This window comes from Protopterus annectens, chromosome 10.part0 (genome assembly GCF_019279795.1).
Source record: "Protopterus annectens isolate FY-2018-M chromosome 10.part0, PAN1.0, whole genome shotgun sequence".
NCBI lineage: Eukaryota > Metazoa > Chordata > Ceratodontiformes > Protopteridae > Protopterus > Protopterus annectens.
Genome location: NC_056744.1, coordinates 1,616,729,632 through 1,616,748,670, shown reverse-complemented (window position 1 = coordinate 1,616,748,670; position 19,039 = coordinate 1,616,729,632).

Here is a 19,039-nt window from a genome sequence, read left to right as displayed (position 1 = left end):
CCAGAGCTTTAAGTATGAACCTGGGTGGAGGAAAGGTTTCCGTGATCAACTAGTCCCTGGAGAATTGTCCTGGCAAAGCCTGCTCTTGCTCAAAATGCCATGTCCAGCTTGTAGTGCTTGATGAAGGTGTGAACCAAGGTCCAAGTGGCTGCTTCTAAAATGGAGTTGGAGTCCATGCCTTTGAAAAAGGCAGTAGAGGAGCCATCTGCCCTGGTAGAGTGAGGTTTAACATGACCTTGCAAGGATTTCCCATGATGGGAGTAGCACAAGGAAATGGATTTGGAGATCCATGTGGAAATGGTCTGTTTTGAGACAGCCTTCCCTAGGGCTCTGGGATGGAAGGAAATTAATAATTGGTCAGATTTCCTAATAGACTTAGTTTTGTCTAAGTAATATCTGAGTTGTCAGTGTACATCCAGGGAATGTAGGGTCCTTTCTGAGGAGTTTTGTGGATGAGAGTAAAAATCTAGTAGGTTAAATGGTTTGATTTAATGAAAGTTCATTAACTACCTTGGGCATGAAGGAAGGGTTAGTCCTGAGAGCCACTCTGTCCTTGTGGAAAACAAGGTAAGGAGAGATGGCCATAAGGGCTTGTATCTCTGAGACCCTCCTGGTGGAGGTAATGGCTACTAGTAGAACTATTTTCAGGGTACATAGCTTCAGGGAAACTGAGTGAGCTAGTTCAAAAAGAGGTAAGGTTAGTTTTTCTAAAATGAAATTTAGGTCCCAAGCAGGGGGGAATGGGTCTCCTGGGGGTCTGATGTGGAGGACTCTTTTCAGAAAAAGCTTGACTTCCAGTCTGGATGCCAAAGGGGGTGAAATGGGCAGACAGATGGAAATGGCAGACAAGTGGACTTTGACTGAAGAATAAGTTCATCCTGAGTGAAGTAGCTCACACAAATAGGATAGGACCCTTGGTATCAGAGTAGTAAGAGGGTCCTGGTTATTCCTTTGACACCACTTTGAGAATCTGTGCCACTTTGATACATAGTTTCTCCTAGTACTAGGTTTTCCAGCCTCCTGCAGAACATTGAACACATCCTCTGACTATAGGTGTCTGTAATGGATTAGAATCCTATCACCCATAAGTTCAATTTTAGGTTGTTCACCTGTGGTTGGAGTAGGGATCCCTTGCCCTGTGTGAGTAGATCTAATCGGTGGGGTAACCTGTGGTGATTGCCCTTGGCTAGAAAGTGTAGGAATTTGTCTCCCACAAGCACACTTCCCCTTTCTAGCTGAAATGCAAGTCTAAACTAATCAAAGTAAGGAAAAAACCCAACAGGGCACTTATATGTATCAGTTGAAGAAGCAGTTGTCAGGTCTTGAACGAAACCATATTCGGTCATCTGAAGAAATGCGATCTGTTTGTGGAACTGGCAAATGGGAGCCCGAGGTTCACTGCTCCAGAAAAATTCTGATGAGGGTACGTGCAGATATCACTTTTATACCTAATGTCAGTTTATGGCCTGGTAAGGGATGTCACAAGTAGCCTCCTGCTGTAACCATCAATTACAGACCTGTGTGTGAATGTGTAGTTTCACTTCATAATCTCAAAATGCTGAAATCTTGAATTTCAGCATTTTGAGACCAAAAGGCTGAAACCAAACAAAAATGAAACTCCACAAACCCGAAACCATAAACCTGAATACAAAGCATACACCACACACAAACCACAACACCCACAACACAAAACAAATACAAACAAAGCAAGGAACACCTAAATACCTACACTACACAAAAGCAGAGAAGCAAGCCCCCCCTGCACCCCCCACGTGAGGGGGACTGCACCCCCACATCCCCCTTATATATACAAACTCCGAGATCGCACAAAAAGTAACAGACAGAACACTCACACCCAGACATTCCACACACACACAAACACATCCAACAATTACAGACTCATACATTAACTTACCTACCCTAACCCACACATACAACTTAAAAACAATCTAACACACACTCAAACTCCCACCCAAAACCCTTAAAAACCAGTCACTTACCTTACACTCCATGCAAATCCATACACCACAAACTACATCCAACGTAAATACCGTATGTCACGTAATGTAAAGCCATAACCGCAAATTCGAGATATTCAAATTTGTGAGTATACACTTTCCACATTTGAACATTCAGCTTTATAGTCTCGAAATGCTGAAATTTGAGATTTCAGCATTTCATGATTATGAAGTGAAACCGAATGTGTATACCTTAGATATCTGCTTACAATCAAATGAAGGAACAAATACATAAACATATTAGAGGTGTATTTCAGCTTGCTGCTGTGAAAACCATACAGTGAAATACATTGCATCCCCCCATGCAATCATAAGATCTTAAATCAAGAATCAGCTACAAAGATCCCAAATCAGGATCAAACTTTAAATATTGCTCTTATATATGTAGAACATTGCTACTATAACAAGATTTGCATTAGCATGTATTTTCTGAAGGGTAGGAAGACTGTCACTCAAATGTTTGCCGTTATTCAGTGACTGCAGTCCACAACATTTAACCCAAAAGCTACAAATTTTATGAGGAACAGACAGCACTTATGAGGAAAAACTCAGGGACAGTTGAGAACTATGGCCTTTGTGTGTGTACACAGACATACATACACACAAGACCATACCATTCAATTCCAGTATAATTTTGTGAATTCTCATCCATTCATCTAGATTGTGTTTAAAGGAAGATAGTGACCTGCCCTACTTAACATGAAGGAGAGTAAATTCTAGATGATTGAGAGCTGCTGAGTTATAAACCTGTCCCCTCCACCATGTTTTATTTACCTATTAGTGAAGATTTTGATCCCTAGTTCTAGTATTGGTGGAGCCATTGGGCTTGTGGAGAAAAGTACAGTTTTGTACCTACCATAAATATAGATGTTTGAGGGGATATGCTGCTGCAGTCATCACACTTGGGTTATCCTGCCGTCAGGCGGGCCCTCGGTCGGCCTGAGTTCCAAAGTCTTGGTCCGGCGTCAGTTGTCGTCGCTTCTTCCCTGACGTCAGAGTGGCAGGGGTATAAAAGAGGCAGCCGACTCCATCTTCTTCAGTGTTTCTTGCCCCAGATGCCAGGTGCCCCCAAAGTAATAAGGCAAAATAGGTATCATGCAAAACATACCTTAGACAAGCCAAGAGAGGTAGAGGTAAGCAAATACACCATATTGACATGCATCCTGATGGTTGATGTGCCTGTAGACAACAAGAAAAAAAAACCTAGTCTAGGAAGTGGGGATGGAGGGAGGGAAACCAGGACTGCAGCAGCATATCCCCTCAAACATCTACATTTACGGTAGGTACAAAACTGTACTATGTTCATCGTGGTATGGTGCTGCAGTCATCACACTTGGGTTGAGTCCCAAAGCTATGATGGGGTGGTAGGAACTAGACTGGGTTAGGAGCAGCTAGGATGCCCTGCAGGACTGCAGTGGCAAAACCAGCCCTGGTTTTGGAGTACAGTGGTAAGTGGTAATGCTTGGTGAAGGTGTGTACTGAACTCCAGGTGGCTGCCTCCAGAATGTCCTTAGTAGGGACTCCTCGGAGGAAGGCTGCTGAGGTTGCTGTAGCCCTGGTGGAGTGAGACCTAATATTTGCAGGCACTGGTTTCCCATGCTGAGAGTAACAAAAGCTGATGCAATGTGCTATCCATTTTGAGATTGTCTGTTTGGAAATAGGTTTTCCCTCTGACCCTGCTGCGTAGGACACAAAAAGCTGGTCAGATTTCCTGGAGGCCTTGGTCCTAATCCAGATAGTAGCACAACTGTCTGTGAATATCTAAGGAATGGAGGAGACGTTCTCCTTTATTCTGAGGGTTTGGATAAAAGGTGGGTAAGTGTATGGTCTGATTGAGAGCCACACTGGAGACCACCTTAGGCATGAAGGAAGGATTGGTACGTAGGGACACTCTGTCCTGATGGAAGAAAAGGAAAGGTTCCGCTGCCATAAGGGCCTGTAGCTCAGAGACCCTGCATGCTGAGGTGATAGCCAGGAGCAGAGCTGTCTTCCATGACAAGTATTGTAGATCTGCTGAAAAGGCTGGTTCGAATGGAGGCAATGTTAGTTTTTCCAGTACAAAATTTAGATCCCAAGATGGAGTAGGTGGTTTTCTTGGGGGCCTTATGTTTTTTGCCCCTCTGAGAAACTGCTTTAGTAAAGGGTGAGAGAAGATGGGTGGATCCATCTCATAATGAGCTGAGATGGCTGAGGCATGCATCTTAATAGAAGAGGAGAGTCCTTTGTGTAGCAGCTCAGTCAAATATTGAAGAATTTGAAGGATGTCTGGTATGCCAGGATGTAGTCCTCTGTCCTGGTTCCATGCCCAAACGTGTTTCCATTTGTCTGAGTAGGCTTTTCTGGTGCTGGGCCTCCTGGATAACTTCCAGAACGTTTTTAGAAAGGAGTGCTGTCTGATGGCTCAGGGTATTTTCCATTCAGCTAGGTTTAAGGTTCTTAACTGACTGTGAAGGATTTGAGAGTTTTGCTGAGTCAGGAGCCTGGGGAATTGAGGCAGTACCCATGGTGGAGTAAAAGTCAGGTTTCTTAGCAGTGGGTACCAGTGTTGACGTGGCCAGTCTGGAGCAATGAGAATCATTTGTGGTCTGTCTGATCTGACTTTTAGCAGTACCTTTGTTAGAAGAGGCAGAGGAGGGAAGGCATAGACTTTCAATGCTGTCCAACTGAATGATAGTGCATCCACTTTCCAGGCCTGTGAATGATAAGTCCTTGTACAGAATCTTTGAGTCTGGCAGTTGTTGCTTGAGGCAAACAGATCTATGTCTGGTGTGCCCCATCTCTGAGTTATCATTGCAAATACTTGTGGGTGAAGCCTCCACTCGTGAGGATCTGTCAATTTTCTGCTTAGTTCGTCTGCCAAAATGTTCTGGTTTCCTGGCAGGAATTGTGCTTGCAATTGCACTTGGTAAGTCAATGCTGTGTTCCACAAATCCATTGCCTGTCTGCATAGAGGGTAAGAGTGCGTTCCTCCTTGCTTGTTTATGTACCACATTACCGTGGTGTTGTCTGTCCTTATTAGCAGCTGTCCAGGGTGTAGCATGTCCTTGAAGGCTGTTAATGCATTTTGTACTGCTAGCATCTCCTTTTGATTGATGTGCAGATGTCTTTGGCTTGCAGACCATTTGCCTTGTATGCAGTGTCCTGCCATGTGTGCTCCCCAGGCGTAGTCTGATGAATCTGTTGTCAAGGTTTGCTTTGCTGGGGGAACCACAAAAGAGAGACCCTTGTTTTCATGGCATGCTTGAGCCCACCATAGAAATTCTTTTTGAAGGCAGGAAATGATAGGAATGTTTGCTTCGAGGCTGTGCCTGTGCTGAGACCATACATTTTTTAGGTACCATTGTAGTTTTCTCATATGCAGCTTTGCATATGCAATTAGTTGAATGCAGGATGCCATGTACCCAAAGCCTGCAGGAATTTCCTTGCAGTGAGCCAGGTAAGAGTTGCCATTTCTGTGAAGTATTGTACCAGTGAATTTTTCTTGTCTGGCGTGAGGTAAGCCATCTGGGCCGTTGTGTTCAAGCTGGTACCCAGGAATGTAATTTCTTGTGAGGGTATTAGTTTTGACTTCTTTTCGTTTACCGTGTACCCTAGGCAACTTAACAACTTGGTTACAAACGCCAGGTGTTGTATCAGGATGTCTTTGCTGTCCGCTTGGATCAGGCAGTCGTCCAGATATGGATAAATTTATATTTCTCTTTGTCTGCAAAAAGCAATTACTGATGCCAGGCATTTCGTGAATACTCTGGGTGCAGTAGATAAGCCAAAGGGCAATGCAGAGAATTGATAATACGTTGAACCTGCCAAAAATCTGAGGTATCTTCTGCAATCTTGTCTGATAGGGACATGCAGGTATGCCTCTTGGACGTCCAACGTTACCAGCCAAGACTCCTTGCCCAGCATGGGAAGAAGCTGCTGCAGAGTAAGCATCTTGAATTTTGGAATGTCCAAGTAAGTGTTCAGAATGGAGAGGTCTAGGATGGGTCTCCAGGCCTTGTCTTTTCTTGGTACTAGAAACAGTCTTGAGTAAAAACCTTGACCTTGCTCTTTGATAGGCACTTTTTGAATTGCTTTCAGGAGCATGAGAGCTGTGATTTGTTTTTGCGCCTCTCTCCATTTATTTTTTGGTAGATTTGGCATGCCTCTCATCCGAGGAATGGTGTGGAAATGAAATCTGTAACCTCGGGTAATAATGTCCAAAACCCATTTGTCCTTTGTTATAATGAACCAGTTTTGTGCAAAAAGAGCCAGTTTTCCCCCTATAGGTGCTGCCTGAATGGTTTTGTTTGGCAGGCAAAGAGGGAAGTCATTGTGTTTGCTTTCTAAAGGGTTGTGATCTGGTGTCACCCCCTGATTGAGCTGCTGTTTGCCACTGCCTTTATCTGAAGGAACCTTGCGCCTGTCCTCAGCCCCTGGGGCACCTATGCCTGCCCCTTTGGGGTCTGTCTGAAGCTGGAAAGGACCAATTTTTAGATGGCCAGTTACGGCTGAAACGAGGAAGCTGCACCAGTAAGAAATCTTTAACTGTCTGCATAGATTTTGCCTTTTCTTCCGTCTTTTTTAGAACCGCTTCTGCTTTTACACCAAAAAGTGCATCCTTTTGCAGTGGAGCATCCAGTAACTTTGCCTTGACATGCTCTGGTAAGGTTTGCTCTTTAAGCCAAGCATGTCTACGTATCACACACCCTGTAACAGCTGCTCTGCATGAAGCCTCCAAAGAATCAAAACCACATTGTAAGGTATGCTTTCCCACTTATTCTGCTGCATGTAACAAATCTTGCAACTCCTTGAAATCTAGCTGGTCTGCTTGAGGAACCATTTTTTGTTTTAACTGTGTGAGCAAGTATTGCTGGTATTTAATCATGTGGAATTGGAATTTTAATGCTCTCATGGCTAAAGTGGCAGACGTATAAACTTTCTTTCTCCATCTTTCTAAAGCTCTGGAATCCCTTTCAGCAGGCAGTGGATTCTTAGCTGTAGAGGCCTTAACCCCTTTGGGACCCTGAGAAATGGTTTCTTGGTCTGCTGGGGGACTTTTATACAGAAACATGTGTGAATCAGGAACTCTGTAGTACCTATCTGGCTTAACAGGAGCTGGAGGTAAGGAATCTGAGTTTATGCTGGATTCATTGTAAACATCATCCAAGATGTCTAATACAGGAGGAATAGCGAGGGGCCTATGCTGAGGAAGAAGAAGGAACTCGCAGAGCCTCTTCTTGGAATCAGAGTAATCTTGGCCCTCCCAGTGGAAATGCTCTCTCATAGTGTGTAAGGTTTCTCCAAAAGAGAAATCCTCGGGGGGAGAAACAGAGGGAATGGACTCTTCGGCATCTGAATCCTCATAGGATGGAAAGGGATAGTCCTGATCCTCTGAATCAGCTGAAGAAATGGATTCCTAGTCTGAGGGAGGAAAATCTTCCTGTAATCGAGGCTTTTTGTCAGGAGGGGGCTGAGAAACTGTGATAAGGGTAATCAGGTCTTCGGCCATTTTGAGCATCTGTTTTTTGGGCACAGAGGCCTGAGAAGGAGCCTGTGGCATCGTTTTTTTGGCCCTAGTCATTGCCTTAAGCTTCACGTAGGACTTGGCTGAGAGCGACATTGGTTTAAAAACCGTCTCGGTAGCTGGAGATCTGTCAATGAAAACTGTGTCGCCAGCAGGGCTGGCGTCCGCGTGTAGCGGAGGATCAGGCTCCAGAGGCCCGCTGGTCGTAGCATGCGAAGGAGAAGAGCTTTCAGGATCTGCGGTAGCCAGGGGCTGCGTAAGCACCTCACTCAGTACCGGTGATCCGACTGCAGGCCTGACCGAGGCCTCGGTATCAGGTCTAGGCCTCGCCTGCCTGTCTTTATCCTTACGCTTTTTAAGCATTGGAGTGGTCGGATGTTCCGACGACATAGTATAATTGAATCGCCTACCAAAGTAGTGTCGGGCAGTGTCTGCCCGACGTTTAATAGTGCGTTTATTGAACCTAGCGCAAAACCGACAACCAGAAACGCCGTGGTCTGGGCTAGGCAAGGAATACAATAGGAATGAAAATCCTTATGAGGTATTTGCTTCCCACAAGAAATACAGTTATTAACTTTGTCTGACATCGGTCTGAGGCAAGAAAGGTTTCCCCAATGGGGTACTTAGCTTTATCGAAGACTTCGGATGAAATTCTGTTGTAAATCTCAGGAGCTGGCTGACCGGCACTTGCGAACTTCTTCTGCTTCGGGCACCGTGCGGCAAGAAAGACTGAAGAAGATGGTGTCGGCTGCCTCTTTTATACTCCTGCCGCTCTGACGTCAGGGAAGAAGTGATGACAACAGACACCAGACCCAGACTTTGGAACTCAGGCCAACTGAGGGCCTGCCTGATGGCAGGATAACCCAAGTGTGATGACTGCAGCAACATACCACGATGAACATCAGGGGTCTAATACAGGTAAGTCTCTTATAGCTTAGTAAGCAAAACAGTGCTCTTCCCTCAAAAGCCTGTAATAAAGGGGTACAGCATGCTAAGTGAATTAAAGTCTGGCACATAAGGCTCTGAGCTGTTAATGAAGTTAACAAAGTGTCACTTTTCAAGGGGGTGGGGCTGGAGCACTGCCTAGTTAAATTACTTGCTTAAAGTCACATAGTAAAAGCGTCATGCTCCTACCTTAGTCCTAATGACTACTGGAATGAGACAAAAATAATCCTTAGCTTTAGTGCTGGGGCAAACCATCCAAAGTTGAAACTTTGTAAACTCACACAGTATGTAAAGGGAGGTGGAAGAAATTTAAATCGGTACATTTGACTATAGAAAGGGGTTCATTACTAGCTCACAGCCTTAACTGCCAGACAGCTCTAAATCACTTAATATTTATTTATTTTTGTCTACCAGGTAAGTCCAACTGGGCCCTGTCCATTTTCATTAGAAGCCTAGGGATAGAAGCTCCACAAAATTACATGAATGCATGATTACTAAAAGTTTTACTATAGAGTTTAATACTAGATACAGTGACATTTTATACAAGTATATTCAATAACAAGAAGTTATGCACTCACCATAACATTCGATGCATGTAGTCCATCTCTCCTTAATTCTTACGTGTGGATTTAGAGCCAAACCTTGGTTCCAACTGAGCCATACTCTAGCTCGAAGTCTTCAACTGGCTCATGGCTAAGAGGTATCCCATCATGCAACAGGTCTACTCCCCAGATCTTGTTTGCTGCAAGCACACACACACTCACAAACTGAGAAGAACAACCCCAACAGAAAGGACTACTGACACCTAGAAACTATACCTCCAGGTCCTCCAGGAGGGGGTAGGAGGGAGGGTTAGTAAGAATGTAAGGCGAGATGGACTACATACATCAAACGTTATGTTGAGTACATAACTTCTTGATGTTGTGTAGTCCAATCTCACCTTCATTCTTACACGTGGAACAGCGTCCCTAGCACCTTGATCTTGAGTGCCTCAGTGAAAAATACTCTTGTGCACTGTGGAACCAAAGGAAGATCTGCCTCGAGAGACAAGATCTAATTTGTAGTGACTAATAAAGGTATGAGGTGAAGCCCATGTTGCTGCAGCACAAATATCATCCATAGACATCCTAGCCTGAAATGCAGTTGAGGTAGCCACAGATCGTGTAGAATGAGCCTTCACTTTAAAGGGTAATTCTTTGCCATTGGAAGCATAAATAAATGAAATGCAATCAGAGATCCAGCGAGACAAGGTTCCCTTAGAAACAGGAACCCCAAGTCTAGTGTCAGAAAATGAGACAAACATTTGATCTGATTTCCTGAAATATTTTTTCCTATGTAAATAGAAATGCAATTGTCTATGAACATCTAGCTGATGAAACTTAAATTCTGCCTTGTTGGAGAATTCAGGAAAAAAGACAGGCAACTCAATGGATTGGTTGATATTGACAACAGAGGCAACCTTTGGGACAAATGAAGGATTGGTTCTCAAGGATACCGCATCTTTGAGAAACACCAAATAAGGTGGCTTAATCAATAAGGCTTGTATATCGGAGACCCGCCTAGCTGAAGTTATAGCTACCAAGAATACTGTCTTCCTTGACAAGAATTTAATCTCACACGTAGCTGCAGGCTCAAAGGGAGTTGAGGTGAGCTTCTGTAATACAAAATTAAGGTCCCATGGCATTACTAGATCAAAGACTGGAGGTCGGAGTAACAATGTCCGTTTAAGAAAGGTCCTACAAAGCCTATGAGCCATAAGGTTGGGCTCATTAGCAACGTGAAAGGTAGAAATTGCTGCCAGTTGCACTTTAATGGTTGCTGCAGCTGACCCTTGACTGAACAGTTGAGAAAGAAATTCTAATATTGCAGCAATAGGAGCTGTATAAGGATCAATATGCCTCTCATGGGCCCAAATGGAAAATCTCTTCCACTTACTAGAATAAATCTTCCTGGTAGAAGACTTGTGGGAAGAAGATAGAATGTGGATCACTTCCGGGGAAAATCATGAAGCCTGACTAAGGATGGAACTGGAGCAGCCAAGCTGTCAACTTGAGGGTCTGGACGGAAGGATGGAACTGCCCTAACATGTAAGTCAGCAGATCTTGATCTGGGTCCAGAATCCAGGATTTGTCCATTAGATAGGTTTGAAGGAGGAGAAACCAAATCTGACAAGGCCAGTGTGGGGCAATGAGGATCATTTTGCTTCCCAAAGACTGTGCTTTCTGAATGACCTTTGATATCAGAGGTAACAGTGGAAAGGCACAGAGAAGACTGGAGGGCCAATCATGAATCAGAGCATCCCTGGGTGTGTCCCTCTCCAGGGGAATAAGGGTGAAGTAGTTGCTGCATTTGGCATTGAGGGGGCTGGCAAATAGATCACAGCAATGCTGACCACATCTGCAGAATATCTTCTCCACAACATAATCGTTCAGGGACCACTCGTGAGGCATTAGGATAGCTCTATTCAGCCTGTCGGCAATCACGGTGGACTTTCCTGGTATATGCGTTGCAAAAAGAAAGCGTTGGGAAGGGACTGCCCACTGCCAAACTCAAAGTGCCTCTCTGCAAAGGGGGAATGAGTTGGTTCCTCCTTGTTTGTACAGATACCATACCACTGACATGTTTGAGTGGATTGCCATTGTCCCTAGAGCAAGAAAGCGCTGAAGTGCTTGCAACGCTAATAGCACTACTCTCATCTCCAAGACATTGATATGTAAATGGGTCTCACTACACGCCTTGGACTGTCCTGCCGAGATAATGCCCCCCCACCTGATCTGGGAGGCATCCGTGGTCACCGTGGCAACTGGAGAAGATGGGACAAAAGGCTTGCCCACATTGAGATTGCTGGTCCGAAGTCACCAACGTAAATCCTGCTTGCACGTGTCCATAATCAATAGGATGGGAGAGTGGAAGATACTGTAGAGACCGCTGGTCAAAAAGCAGCCACTGAAGAACCCTCATGTGTAGTCTGACAAAGGGAACTAGCATGATCGTGGCAGCCATGGTCCCTAATAACTTGCGGACCACGTTCACCTTAACCTTCCTGAATGGCGATAAGGCATAGACCTGCTGTTGTAGAGCCTGAATTCTTTCCTCTGGTAAAAAGGCCCTTATGAGCACCATATCTAGTTCAGCACCAATAAAAGTGACACACTGTGAGAGCAACAGGGCAGATTTTTTCCAATTTAGAGTAATTCCTAACCTTTGGCACAGTGTAATGGTGGCATCCCTGGTTTGTAACACTAAATGCCTGGTGGCGGCAGAAAGGAGCCAGTCAACAAGGTACGGAAACACTTGGAATCCCTGATGTCTCCAGTGAGCCGTTATTACTGCCATGCATTTGGTGAACACCCTGGGGGCTATGGTGAGACCAAAAGGCAGAGCACAAAACTGAAAATGACTGGATCCCAGCCAGAAGCATAGATGAATTCTCAATGCCCTATCCATCTTGATATGGTAGTAAGCATCTTTGAGGTCAATGGAGCACATCCACACATCTTTCCCTAACAGAGGGAGTATTGACTGTAAGGTGATCATGTGTAACTTGGACTTTTGTATATGAAGGTTCAATCGGCTGAGATCCAGGACGGGCCTCAGGTCCCCTGTTCTTTTCGGCACCAAAAAGAATCTGGAGTAAGTCCCTAATCCTACTTGGTCTGTGGGGACAGGCTGGATGGCTCTCTGAAAGCAACTTTTCTATTTCTAAAGTTGTGGAAACCCTGTAACTGGGTGGAACATCTGGGATTCTCTTGGTTGGCAGGGGAGGAGAAGAAAATATGATAACCTCTGGAAATTATCCTTAAAACCCACTCATCTTGGATGACATCTTGCCAGGCTTCTGGGAATAAAGAAATACGACCCCCAACTGGCTTCAGAGATGCACAGTTGGGCCTCCCTTCAGGAGTGCTGGCAGGGAGAACCACAAAAGGAATCATGGTCCCCCTGGTTATGCGGGCCTCCTCTGCCTCTAGGGCTGCATCTGCCTGAATTTCCACCCCCTCTCCTGCCTCTGGAGGGGGAATCACTTTGTGCATCCTGAAAAAACCTCTGCAACTTCCTGAACCACATTTTACCACCCGTCTGGCCCATGGGGTAAGGTCTAGAAGGCATAGAAAATGGACTTCTGCGACAGACTGGGTTTTTTCTTCCTGCTCGCACCTAGTGAGAGTGTCCTTCACCTTGGTTCCGAACAACAATGAATCATCAAAAGGGGTGTTGGTGAACGTAAACTTGAAGGCCTCCATGAAATTGCACAAGCGCATCCAGGAGTGTCTCCTAAGAGAGACTCCGGAACCCGCTGCCCTACTCATTCTATCAGCTGCATATGAGATCAGCCTCATGGAGGAGTTGGTAAGGGAATTTAGGGTAGACATCTGTGCATTGACCTTCTGTGCCACGGCATCAGAAACGTTACCCTGTAGAGAATCTCCTAGCTCTTTCAGGAGATCTCTCTGGAGCCTTGTAAAATGGGTCAAGTAGTTCAGCAACCACAGTGTAAAGGCCGCTGAGGTAAACACGCTTACCATACCTGTCCATGGTCCAGGACTCCTTGTTTGGTGGATGGACGGTAGACGAGGTTTCAGCAAGTTCCTTCTTAGTGTCTGCTGCCACCACCATGGCATCTACTGGAACGCCTTTTGTTAGATATTCCTGGTCTGTGAGAGCGGACAAAAACTTATTGGGTCTCCTTGGGACCAGTTCCACAGTGTCAGGAGTTTCCCACACCTTTCGACAGACAATATCTAGTAGCTCATTGAAAGGGGGAGCAACCCAAGAGGCATAGGGTTGAGAACTGAAAGCCTTCAGGAACACAGACTCCTCATCAGAAGGGGATTTGGAGGGCCAGCCGCCTCTCTGCTTCAAGATCTCAAGGATGTCTTAAAAAGAGATATTTTCAGAAGATGACTTGGGGGACCCCTCTGACTACTCGAGGTCGGTGTCCGATGTGAGACACTCATCCAGGGAGTCGATGTGTTTCCTCTTACACGATCTCTTTCTGGCGGGCTCCTCAAGCAAAAACTCTGGGGAGACATCAGAAAGTTGGGGACCACTCATGGAGGTATCCTGAGGCTTTGGGTCTCTGCTGTCCTTGGATAAATGGTGATCCGAAACTGACACCAGTGCCAGAGGGGCAGAGTATCGGTGCCATAGGATGCAGCTGATGACCTGGCCAGCACGCTCCTCATAACCTCAAAGGCTAATCCCCCTGGCTCCGAAGGCCAACTAACTGTAGAGGATACAGTAGTAGCCCTCGGCGCTGAGGAGATGAGGTCCGAAGCAGATGTCAGGTTCAAGCTCACTCGAGCTGAAGAACTGAGAGGAAGGCTCAGAACTGATGAAGATTGATCCAAGCCCTCTCCCTTGGGTCTGACCAGAGAACTGTGGACCCTCGACCCTGAAGACGGAGCCGACAGGGTCGGAGTGGAAACCGGAACCAAGAGGTCCAGCGAGGCTACTGGAACCAACCTAATGGCACCCGACGGAACCAACAACTCTGGCTCCGAAGGCCGAGAAAGGCTCGGAGGAGGAACAACAAACGATGAAACAGCCATGTGCTCCGGAGCCGACTGGGTTGGAGCCAAAATCAATTTGGCCAGCACCGATGACTGAAGCAGTTTCTTCACCACTCTGTCAACATCTTCATCGGAAAGGGTCCTCGAGGACCTGGAGGATATAGTTGGAGATTTGGATCTGCCTATAGAGGGAGACTTGAGTGAAGGAGAAATCGGTCGAATAACTGGAGACTGTCTCCGAGGCAGAATATCCGTGACCAGCTCCGAAAGGCTGAGAGACGATACAGACTTGGACAATACACTACACCTTTTGTAGGCACCAAAGGCAATGGAGCCAAAGAAGGAGAAGCTGTTCTAGCCACTTTCTCAGACGGCCCCAAAGAAACAGACAGAGCCGGAGAGCGCTTCTTAGAAATCTTTTTCTCCTTTTTAGCTGGAGAGGATAAGGCACTGGAAAGCTTAGCCAAGTCTTCCTTGAAGGAGTGTTTAAGCAGTCCTTTCAAAATGAGCTTGTTCTTCCTCTCCTGTAGTACACAGGGACTGAAGGAACGACAAAACAAGCAGGACTCTTAGAGGTGAATAGCCCCCAAGCAGTAAGACATTTTATTGTTGCATTTAACACACTTTTTAAAGCCCGAAGGCCTGTGCTCCTTAGAATCCTTGGACATACTAAAAAAGGAGTACACACACACACAGGAACAAAGCAACACATATACACACTAGACCAACTAACCCCCCACGCAGGAAACTAGAGACTCTAACTGAAACGGCCTAGTAACCGGCAGGAAGAAGACAACAGGGAGGACTAAGTCCTCTAACTTAAACGGGCCTAGCCCGGGGACACAAAGGGAGGATAAAACCCTAGCCAGGCATGACAACACAAATTCTAACAGAATGCAGCACCAAATCAAAGACCACATGAAAACACTGGGGAGAACTAGGTCCTCTAACTGAAACGGGCCTTGCCCATGAGAGGAAAAGAAACGGATGGGATACCAAAAATGACCAACAAAAGGGCCACAAACGGCAAGAGAAACAAATTAAAGGCAGTAAAACTCTACTACCACATACACAGAGCTATGAAAATAGCTTTTTTTCTGGAGCAACAAAGACAAAAGTTTATAAAAGGTATACTTAGCCACGGCCAAAAGTGAGACCATGTCTGAGTGTAACAAGCGGCAAATGAGATCTGGGGAATATACCTGTTGCATGATGGGATACCTCTTAGCCATGAGCCAATTGAAGACTTCGAGCTAGAGTATGGCCGAGTTGGAGCTGAGGTTCAGCTCTGAACCCATGCATAAGAATGAAGGCAAGATTGGACTACATTACATCATTAATTATACAATTCTGTAACGTCATAACAGTATATTTACATGGTTGAAGGCTGTTAAGTTGAGAAATTATAGAAGTTATAGTTAATATTAAGGATGTAAAGTAGGTGAGTTTGGTAGAGAGATAGAGGATGGACAGATAAAGCAAAGGAAAGAAAGTGGGTAGTGTTTTAGTAATGGGTGGAAAAAGAGTAATAGTTAAAAAAAAATAGCTAAGAAAATAGAAGGATGCTAATAGTGGTTATATAGCTGGAGGTGGAAAGAATGTACAGAATGGAGAGGAGGTTTGAGTTTGAGCAACAAAAAGGACTGGGGAAGACTGGCCTTGTGAGCTGGATGAGCATAGCTAGGACTGATTTAGATGCTGTTTGAGCAAAGTTTTAAAGTGTTTACCTTTTAAATATGTTTATATGCTTAGGAATTTTGTTCTATAGTTTGGACGCAATGGGAGTAGAGGAATCTTCAATACTGTAATATGATTTACTAATAGCTAGTAGGAACTTACTGCTACAGCAAATCTGTTTAATATGTAAGCAGTGCTGTAGAGGGTTTTCTTATGCAGAGCATTTCTGAAAAGAGTACAGTAGGAGTTAGTGAGCAGTGATTATTTGTGAGCATGTAAGTACAGTATGAGTTAGTGAGCAGTGATTACTTGTGAGCATGTAAGTACAGTATAAGAGTTAGTGAGCAGTGATTACTTGTGAGCATGTAAGTACAGTATAAGAGTTAGTGAGCAGTGATTACTTGTGAGCATGTAAGTACAGTATGAGTTAGAGAGCACTGATTACTTGTGAGCATGTAAGTACAGGATAAGAGTTAGTGAGCAGTGGTTACTTGTGTTAACAAGTGAGTTGGTTCAGGAGTTCAAGCCGGTTTAGTTGTTTCAATGCCAGGCAGTGATGTGTTCTGTAAGAAAGGTGGTTGCTGATTTAACTACTTTATAATTGTATGTGGCTGGTTTAGAAATATAAGTAGTGCAGATGTTTGTAAGAAAAGAGGAAGCATAAGGCAGTCACAGAAGAAGGTAGGTTGATGCTGAGGCAATTATTGCAGTGTCAGTCAAATACTGCTTTGAACAGAAGAAGGCTCTACATTTTTTAGTATATGGTCATCAAACTTAAGGTTGTGATCAACTAGGACCCTCTGTAGTTTGGTGTGACTTGCTGTTTGAGTATTGCGTTATTAGATGAGGTGATGTGAAATGTATGCTTCTGATTAAGGACATATTTTGGGGTGATACGTTTGGTTTCATTGGGGCTGCGGAGTAAGTGAGAGTTTTTGAGCGATGATTTAATGGCAGTGAAGGAGTCTTGGGTGATCTCTGAAGTTTAGTTAGGGAAGGGGCAGAACAGATTAGGGCTGAGTCATCAGCAAAGGTTAAATTAACTAAATATGCATATACATGCATTTTCTGAATAAAGGCATTAGTGACTGACTTTAATTCTCACTAATTTACCAGTAAATGAAGTAAACAAGGAAAATGACAGGGCATAAATGAGGCAAACGTCAGAGATGTTCTGCAAGATCAGGGACAGGTAACAGGCAGACATCTCTAATTCTCTTAAAATGTTAACAGAACAGGTTTTTGCATTTACATGCATTTTCTAAATAATAATAACTATGAAACTCTAATGACTAGCATTACTGACTGACTGCAACCCTCAGTGATTTACCAGAAAATGAAACATTTTAAAGGATGAAAGCTAAACTAGACCAAAATTAAAGACATTTTGAAAAATTAAGTACATGCCCGCTTACACACACACACACACACACACACACACACAGGCATACATGCATGCAGACACAATGCAATGCATAATTACTTAACAGATCTGTACGAAACACGGCAACGTCTTCAGCAAGGTACCATCTTTTTGGAAAAGACTGCACTAGTACAAGGTTGTCCCCTACTCACTCATTTTGACTGTGACAAGCTCTTGGAAGTCTGTATGTTTCAATGGTTCCGCATTCCAAAAACAAAAGCAAAGAAACTGGAGCTATCTCACATCAAAGCAGAACTGCTGAGTGTATCCAGGGTTTGAGAAATGTGGATATCCCCCCTCCTCCACATATAGCACCATGTCCTAGGTAGCTGCCTATTTATTTAGTTATTATTTATACAATTTGTTAACTGGGGTACAGCACTGATCCCACTGGACCAATTTTAGTCTTAGCCCAGAATGTGAACATGTGTTAAGTAGGAAAAAAAAGAAGTTATGTAGTTACCATAAAGTTCCATGTGAGTTGTTCATCTCGCCTTCATTCTTACACATGGGTTCGGAGCTGAACCCTCGGCTCCGAGTTGGCCGCTTTCACAAGCTCTAGGATTTAGAGTAGCTCGAGGCCAAGTCCCTATCCCAGGATGCTCTCTGCCTCAACTCAGATCTAGTTTGCTCTTCCCAACTTGTACAACATAAAACATGAACATTACTCCAGCCGGAGTAAGAAATCCTATAATAAGACCTATCAGACAACAAAAACTCTAACTCGTTCTTAGAGAAGCTTGGAGGGGAAAGGCAGGTGGGAATATAAGAATGAAGGTGAGATGAACAACTCACATGGAACGTTATGGTAAGTACATAACTTCTTTATGTGAAGTTGCTCAATCTCACCGTTCATTCTTACACATGGGTAGCGTCCCAAGCACTATTCATCTTGGGTGGCTCACGGGAATATATTCCTGAGGACAGTGGAACCAAAGGAAGCCCTGTCCCTGGAGGCCTTATCTACTTTGTAATGCATAATGAAGGTATGAGGCTTAGACCAAGTGGCAGCTGCACATATCGTGTCCAATGGCAGCTTAGCCATATAAGCTGAAGAAGTAGAAACAGCCCTAGTGGAATGCGCTTTCACACTATGCTCTAACGGTTGATTCACGGAGGAATATGTGAATTTTATGCAATCAGTCAACCATTTGGAAAGAGTAACTTTTGACACTGGTCGTTCTTTCTTGGAGTCAGCAGGAGACAAAAAGTTCTGATTTTCTAAATTCTTTTGTTCTATCCAAATAAAATCTGAGTTGTCTGTGAACATCAAGTTTGTACAACATATACTCCAGCTTGTTGGAATGGTTACTGAAGAAGGTTGGGAGTTCAATAGTTTGGTTAGTCCTGAGTGACACTCTGTCAGGGTGAAAAATTAAATATGGGGGTTTAATAGATAAGGCCTGAAGTTCAGACACTCTACATGCTGATGTAATGGCCACCAAGAATATGGTTTTCCAAGACAGAAATTTTAGTTGGCAGGAGGATGCAGGCTCAAACGGACGAAGAATAATCCTTGATAGAACAAAATTCAGATTCCAGGGAGTAAAAGGTTGTCTAACTGGTGGTCTAAGATGTATGGTTCCTTTTAAGAAGGCTCTGCATAATCTGTGAGACATACGATTAAGAACCTTCTGATCCGAGGTGAAAATTTGCAATTGCAGCGAATTTGAACTCATATGGTGGCAGCCACAGCACCTTCATTAGAAAGCTTAGTCAAGAACTCTAAAATGCTAGCAAATGGGGTGACGTATGGGTCAATATCATTTTGCGAAGCCCAGAAAGCAAATCGCTTCCCTTTGCTGGCATACAACTTTCTGGGTGAAGCTTTATGAGAGGATACAAGGATATGCTGTACCTCCAAGGAAAAATTGTGAGGCCTGGCTAAGTTGGAAATCAGAGCAGCCAAGCTGTCAATCTAAGGGAATGAAGAGTCCCTGATGAATGTGTCAGCAGATCT